This window comes from Triticum aestivum, chromosome 1D (genome assembly GCF_018294505.1).
Source record: "Triticum aestivum cultivar Chinese Spring chromosome 1D, IWGSC CS RefSeq v2.1, whole genome shotgun sequence".
In the NCBI taxonomy this organism is placed as follows: domain Eukaryota; kingdom Viridiplantae; phylum Streptophyta; class Magnoliopsida; order Poales; family Poaceae; genus Triticum; species Triticum aestivum.
Genome location: NC_057796.1, coordinates 12,587,352 through 12,593,765, shown reverse-complemented (window position 1 = coordinate 12,593,765; position 6,414 = coordinate 12,587,352). Strand labels below are relative to the sequence as shown.

Here is a 6,414-nt window from a genome sequence, read left to right as displayed (position 1 = left end):
AGGAAGCTTAGTGATGATACCTCCGGCAACAAACTTGTCCGGTAGCATACAACTGAAGTGCTCAAGTTCTCTAGCAAATGACTGTATCTCATGAGCTTGCTCAACCACGGAGCGCTCTTCAGTCATCCTGTAATCATAGAATTGCTCCATGATGTACAGCTCAGTGCCAGTATCCGAGACCCCAAACTTGGCCTCGAGCGCGTCCCACATATCTTTTCCATTATCAATTGATGCATAAGCATCAACTATGTTCTCACCAAGAACACTCAAGAGAGTAGCCTTAAACAGAGTATCCATTTTATGAAAAGCTTGTTCCTGTTGGGCATCATACTCCCCGGCCCTTCAGGTTTGCCAAGAGTGGCGTCATAGGAACTCATGGTTTGAAACCATAAGACTGAGACTTTCCATCTGTTGTAAAAACTTGGTAAAAAGTGGAATTAAAACTAGATTTTATCACATGGCAGACGTGGTTAGCAATCTTTGGATTATTCAAAAAGTAGATTTAATTGAGTTAAAAAAGCTGATTTAATTCCCACATATGTACTCTAGGCATGGTTTATTATATATTTTTTAACACAGTACAGACGCAAACGCTCATATACCCCGTAGGCGTCCATGGGAACATCTCCTTCCATTGAAAGGGCATCGCCTGAAATCCTGAAATAAATCCTGGAATAATGTGAGCACCAATATTTGAAATCCTGAAATAAATCCAGGAATAATGCGAGCACCATCCAACCACAGGTTGATTCGCGGCTTATTATATTTCCTTGGAAGGTTTATTTGTCATTGTGCGTCTTTGCACAATAGCAATTCTTAAGATTACTCTGCATAAGCAGTGAAGAAAATTTAACGACTGTCACTGTAAATAAAAAGAAACACAATATATACCTCTCTAAATGAAAAGATTGTATCTATGGATATGCTACTCTAGAATTTCTGAAAAGTCCTTGTGATTTAGGTGCAACGACGTTGTCAGCACCATACCAATGGCTACAGTGAAGGTGCTACTTCATTGTTAGTACCTACGTGTTTGCAGATTCCATCAAACTTGTATCAGCCTAGCTTCCTCCAAGCAAAGCCATGGCCTTCATACAGGCTATTCATATGAATCCAGCGCACGGCGAAACAAGCTATGCACGCAACTCCAGTTTTCAGGTGGTACCTGATCTTCTCTCTCGATTAATTGGGTGATTCTGATGACAGTTTCTTTGACATTTCGCTTCCTAAACTGAACTTGTTCATGTTATATACAGCTTATATTACTTAGAGTTCAAAAGAGAAGAGCAACCCTAGATAAGAAATCCATGCAAGCAAATAAATAATAATACATAGATAAGAAATCGGGATGGATATGATTGGGTAAACTATTTGTTTGGTACGTGGATCTTTGGGTCTCGGGTGCAAATGCAACCGGATTGTTTTTTCTTTTCCCGCAAAATTAGTCAAAAATTGCTGAAATGTCTTGGAAACAAGAATGCTATAGTGTTATACTTGTGTGAAAAGTTTTGTGAACAAATGACTTCCATGGTATTGTAGGTGAATTATTTTTGACACTGTATAAATACTACTATTCACACTTTTTTGAACTCGTTTTTTTTGTTCCAGAGTCCACGGAAGTCACACTAGATCAAGTTTGTTTCCAAAATGTTTCTGGATGTTTTGATATTTATTACAATTTCTAAATGATTACTTTAAGATTGGGTGCAATGGGACCCGAGACCCATTGGGTATTTCCGCTATATGTGTCCTTTTGCACCTTGTTGCATTTGTTATTGGATATTAAACTCTTTCCCTCTCTGCATCATGAATGAATTAAACACATGAAAGGAGTAGTAATTATGTGCCGATGAAGAGTAAGTCACTGGAAACTACTCCCTCCGTCCCATAATATAAGAGCGTTTTTTACGCTACACTAGTATAAAAAACGCTCTTATATTATGGGATGGAGGGAGTACTATGGAGAATTTGGAAATTGCAGATAAAAGGAATATGCAACCTACTGAGCCAAGGGGCTAATTAGCACACCATTTAACAAAAATGTTAGACTATATTTTCTAAAGACCACAGCCTGATTGCAGAATGCTGAGCAAAACAGGATGAAGCCTCTGATAGACGCGGCCATCACTGACTTATGCAGCAACACCAACACCTTGTTGCATGGAAAGATGATCATCATGGACGTGGACTGCTCCTCTGGCCCAAATGCGCTAGCGCTGATATCAACTGCCATCGACGCCATCCACAACCACTGCCTTCCGATAAACCAACCACCACCGGAAGTGTGTGTGCTACTAAACGACTAGCCTGACAACGACTTCAACACGGTGGTGAAGAGCTTGGTCACGCTCCATCAAAGCAAGAAGACTATTGTTGTGACTGGTGTCACACCGGGGCCGTTTTACGAGCGACTGTTCACTAGTGACTCCTTGCATCTTGTCTGCTCGTCCAACAGCTTGCATTGGCTCTCAAAGGTGTGAGCTCGATAATTTGATCCAATTGAATTAATTGTGGGTATCGTAAGCAAAATCTTACCTTTACACAGGCTCCTGAAGATCTAACAAGGAACCACATCCCAGCATTCGACATTGATGAACATGCTAGGCGTGAAAGGTTCCCTATGGTCCGCGAGGCCTATGCACAACAATTCAGGAAAGATTTCTCACTTTTCTTGGAGCTGAGAGCCAAGGAATTGGTCTCAGGAGGCCGAATGGTTATTTCCCTGGTAGGGACGCGTTCTAACGCGATTGCCTCCAAATTCATTCTTTTCCCGGGAATTGTAGCTCAGATCCTGAGTGTCCTGGTCGCAGAGGTACGTTTCTAGCATAACACCTTTTTCTCTTGCGATCCAGTGTGCCATTATCTCACCGCATGGTCTATGATATGATTGGCAGGGTGTGATCGACAAAGCAAAGTTTGATTCTTTCTATGTGCCGTTGTATGGACCTTCCATCGAAGAGCTGAGGGAGATCATCAAGGCAGAGGGCTCTTTTTCGATCAGGGAGATGCAGGTGCACGCCCCTAGAACAGACATGACCGCCACCCTGAGCACCCCAACCAGGTTTGTGAACAATCTAAGAGCCTTATTTGAGCCAATAATAGTCCAACATTTCGGAAATATTATGGATGAATTTGCGATGGCTGCGGAGCTGTATTGGAGCCTAGATGGGAGCTTGCAAGAGGAGCGTGCCAGAACATCTCGAGCTATGCTGGCTGTATCCCTCGCAAAGGCTAGGTGCCTGAAGATACATTTGGTGAGATCGTACTATTGCTTACTTTGAGGCAACACCATGTGCCCACTTAGTTGTGTGAACTATATATCATGTATGGCCTGCAAAAATCCGGCCTGACATTTGTGTTATGTATTTGTTTTGGTAAGGTCTGCAATGACTGAAGCAGCCGGAAGATCAAAGTAATTATGTCTCTAATGACCCTAAGTAATTTTATTGAAAAAAACTTAATCATGCATTAGAGACAGTGAAAATTCGAAGAGCTCGTTATGTTTTGGAACAAAAGGGAGTGCTAGTTTCTTTTTCTTAACCGTTATTTTGTGTCTTTCTTCGTCAATTCTTAACCCCTAGTTCCTTCGACACTATATTCGTGAACATGGTAAAGGCACACAGACATCCTTGGTTAACAAAATGCTAGCTGTAGATTAATCACACAAAATTATGCAGTAAATAGGTACCTATATATGCATGACTTTGGTCAACATTCTCCCTTACGCTTCTTCTGTATAGTACTCCCTCCGTCCTAAAATAAGTGTATCAATCTTAATACAACTTTATACTAAAGTTAGTACAAAGTTAAGACACTTATTTTGGGACGGAGGGAGTAGCTGGCAAGCCAGTAGAATGGGAGTGATTTGGCTTTGTGATCCAGAAGAAACAAAGGCATGATCATCTACCTCTTCTTCAGTAACCCAATTACGAGTCAATTGCACAAAACTACCACATTTGCGGCTAGGTTTGCAGAAAACCACCAACTCGTTAATCCGTTGCAAAAAACACCACAAAATCACTTAAATCGTTGCAAAAAACACTGATCGGGTGATTTGGGCCGTTTAATCACTTTCTTACAAGTGGGCCCAGATTGTAAGGAGCTTAGATGGCAAAAAATTAACATACACACCCCTGAAATAAATAAATAAATGCAATCAACTCCCTAATATGCACAACAGCCAGCCCGGAGCAATTTTGACCGGGTCTTCTCCGCCTCAAAGCGCAGCCGCGGCGCCCCCGGCCATGCCATCTGGTAGGCACGACGGTGCTCTGGCCTCGCCGTCCGCCGGGATTCTTCTCCTCCAGCACATCCTTGGCGCTCGCGGCCTGGGGTCGCTGCCGCCATTCTTTCTGGTGCTCGCTGGCGAGAGCGTGCCGGTGGACCTCCATGGCGGACGCCACGCGGCGGCGCACAAGCCGGCGCTGCTCCTCTGCTTCGTCTCTCGCCAGGTGATCCACATCGCCGATCCGGCCGCCGCCGAGGATTGCCTGACGGCCCACGACATCGTTTCCCCCAACTGGCCCGAGCTCCCCTCCGCACGCCACCTCCTCAATGACTCTCCACGGGCCTCCTCCTCCGCTCCACGACCGTCCGCGTGGACGAGGTCCGCCTCCGACGCCTCTCCACCCAAGCCGCCAGTGCTCGGCGCGCTGGACATCGGCGGTGGCCAGTGCGACTTCCCAGAGGGGGGGGGTGGAGGGTCTGATTGCTTTTGTTTTTAGATCTAGGGGTGTGTGTGTAATTTTTTTGCTAAGCCAATTCCTTACAATCTGGGGCCACTTGCAAGAAAGTGATTAAATGGGTTAAATCACCTGATCAGTGCTTTTTGCAACGACTTAAGTGATTTCACGGTCAGAAGAAAACCACCTGTTGGCCGGTGAACTCCTAAAGAAGATAAGACAACACTCCTTAGCAGATGGTGATTGTACTCATAGACTAGCATTTTACTTGGCGGATGGCCTCAAGGCACGCTTGGCTGGTATCGGGAGTCAGGTTTATCGCAACCTAATGGAGAGGCGAACAAGTACCGCATACTGGTTAGGGGCTTACAGCCTTTTTCTTGCATCTTGCCCTTTCAACATGGCGTCATACTACTTTGCCAACCAAACTGTTCTTGATGTCTCACAAGGACAGCGAATGGTGCACATCGTCGATTTTGGCATTGGCTTCGGCTTCCAGTGGCCATTAATGATTCAGAGGTTTGGATAGAAACAAGAGGGAGCCCCTAAGCTTCGGATCACAGGTATAGACGTTCCCCAGCCAGGTTTACACCCATGTGAAATGATCGAGGAGACAGGGAAGCGGTTGGCTGATTATGCACACATGTTCAAGGTACCTTTTCAGTACCAGGGGACATTGCCGCTTCAAGATGGGAGATCTTTAAAATTGAGGATCTAAATATTGACGAGGACGAAATTCAGATAATCAACTGCATGTTCCGGATGAAGAATCACGGTCATGAAACCGAAGCCGTAAATAGTGCAAGGGATAAGGTGCTGAAAACTATGAGAGGGATGAACCCAAGAATTTTTATTTCTGGCACCGTGAATGTGCTACGCAGTTCTCCCTTCTTCATACAACGGTTCAAGGAGGTTATATTCCATTACACTTCAATGTTTGACATGCTTGATGCAAATGTTCCACAGGACAATAAAGAAACAAAGATGATTGAGAGGATCCTATTCGGGCAGGAGGCACTTAACATCATAGCATGTGAGAGTGCGGAAACAACTGAGAGGACAGGAAGTTAAAGGCAGTGGCAAGCAAGGTGCATCAAGGCTGTGTTCCAGCCGCTTCCTGTCGATCCAGCCATCTTAAAGAACATAGTATAAATGAAGAACTCACTTTCTCATAAGGAATTCTTTGCTGTTGAAGATTGCGATTGGCTGCTATAAGGATGGAAAGGGGGGGTACTTTATGCTATATCTAAATGGAACCTAATGAAACATATGATGATAAGTAAGATTCGAACAGTTTTACAAGTGAATCTGGTGTTCTTTTAAACGAATATTAACTATGTGTACTTGGTCATTGTTTTGTGTAGTGTACAAAAAGGTGACCGTAAATTACTTTGCTTCTGTAGTTCTTTTTAATTTCTGATGAACAAACTGTATTAGGCCTTCAAGACTCAAAGATGGCAACGGGGACGAAACCCGTCGGGCTTTGCTTGCCCGTCCCCGTAACAAAAATCCAAGCCCGTCCCCGTCCCATCCCCGTACAAGGGGATAGTCTTTTGCCATCCCCGTCCCCGTCGGGTCTTTTGTACCCGGGTGGAACCCGTCCCTGCGAGCGATAAGCAAACCTAGTAGCAACGTTCCAACAAAAAGGCATTTTTCAGGGTCTTTTTGGGCTAGGCCTAGGGTTTAGATGAGGCGGGCGGGCAATTAGAAGTGTAATTTCGAGGGAGAGGGG

The 6,414-nt window shown here is 44.5% G+C and overlaps 1 pseudogene; it reads left to right on the top strand.

Annotated features, from left to right (window-relative positions):
• Positions 1-1,107: 1,107 nt before the first annotated feature.
• Positions 1,108-3,281, top strand: LOC123157022 (probable jasmonic acid carboxyl methyltransferase 2; annotated as a pseudogene).
• Positions 3,282-6,414: the final 3,133 nt, after the last annotated feature.